This window comes from Rhinichthys klamathensis, unplaced genomic scaffold (genome assembly GCF_029890125.1).
Source record: "Rhinichthys klamathensis goyatoka isolate OS25496 unplaced genomic scaffold, OSU_Roscu_1.1 h1tg000040l_1, whole genome shotgun sequence".
NCBI classification, from domain to species: domain Eukaryota; kingdom Metazoa; phylum Chordata; class Actinopteri; order Cypriniformes; family Leuciscidae; genus Rhinichthys; species Rhinichthys klamathensis.
This window is the reverse complement of record NW_026606587.1, coordinates 14,031,126-14,032,500: the sequence shown is the minus strand read 5'-3', so window position 1 is coordinate 14,032,500 and position 1,375 is coordinate 14,031,126.

Below are 1,375 nucleotides of genomic sequence, written 5' to 3'. Positions count from 1 at the left end.
CGTTTTTTTATTTTTATTATTAGAAGCGAGTTTTTCCCCATCTGTCAATTCAATCCAGATTATTTATTTAAAAAATAAAAAAATAAAAATAAAAATTAAAAAACAATAAACAATAATATGAGGAACTCTTTTTCTCATGTGTATTTTGGTGACATTTAACATATTGTTAATACATTTTGTATACTGTTTACAAAGTTGTATATCATAAACCTGTCATCTTTGACGTTTGCAATCTTTATAAATAATAATAAGACCATAATATGAGGCATTGCGTTTGGACATAAACACGATCAGATAAGGCAATTTGTATGGGCAAAATTCAACTGAATATATTCCCTCATATAGCCCTTGAGTTTTGGGGCTAGTGGCCTTTTTTCAGGTCAGAGCAACTGCCCCACAAAATTCCTGTGCACGTCCCTGCATTAAGATATTACAAATGTAACAAAAATAAGATAAAGGGCCCTTTATAGGATAGGCTATATATTTATATACATAAAGAGATTTAAGACATATTAGTTATAGCTTCTTTTTCCATATATATTTAGTATATTTGTTAATATGGTGATATATATATCTATATATATTTATTTTTTTACATATGTATTTGAAGAACACGTTTTGTAGAATCACTCAGTTTGATCTGCTGGCCATAAGCGAGTTGAACACACAGGAACATCGAGAGAGGCGATGATAAAGTTAATCCCCATAATTAAAGAAGTTGCTCTGTAACGCAAGCACACCTGTGACTCATTGTACATCCACAGTACAGAAACACAGATGATATGTCACGAGTGAAGCTCTCTCTCTCTCTCTCTGTCTCTCTCTCTCTCTCTCTCTTACAGGCTCCTCCTCTGAGCTGCTCTTTATGGACGGAAATCTGCTTAAGAATGATGATGGGAAGAACTCTCTCGTGCGGTTTAACAAGCTAAAAATGGAGAATAAACTGCATAAGAGTCCGCCTTCTCGAGGAATGCAACGACTCATTACTGTAGATGAGCACACACACACTCTCTCTCTCTCTCTCTCTCTCTCTCTCTCTCTCTCTCTCTCACACACACACACACACACATGCCATGCGCACACTCACACTCACACACACACACACACATGCCATGCGCACACTCACACTCACTCACACACACACACACACACACACACACACACACACACACACACACACACACACACACACTAACCCGACCCCTAAACCTACCCATCACACACAACTTTCTGCATTTTTACATTTTCAAAAAACATTACTTAGTGTGATTTATACGCTGTTTTCCTCATGGGGACCGCTGGCTGGGCCCCACAATGTAGGTGATTTCAGGTTTTACTATACTTGTGGGGTCATTTGGTCCCCACAATGTAATAT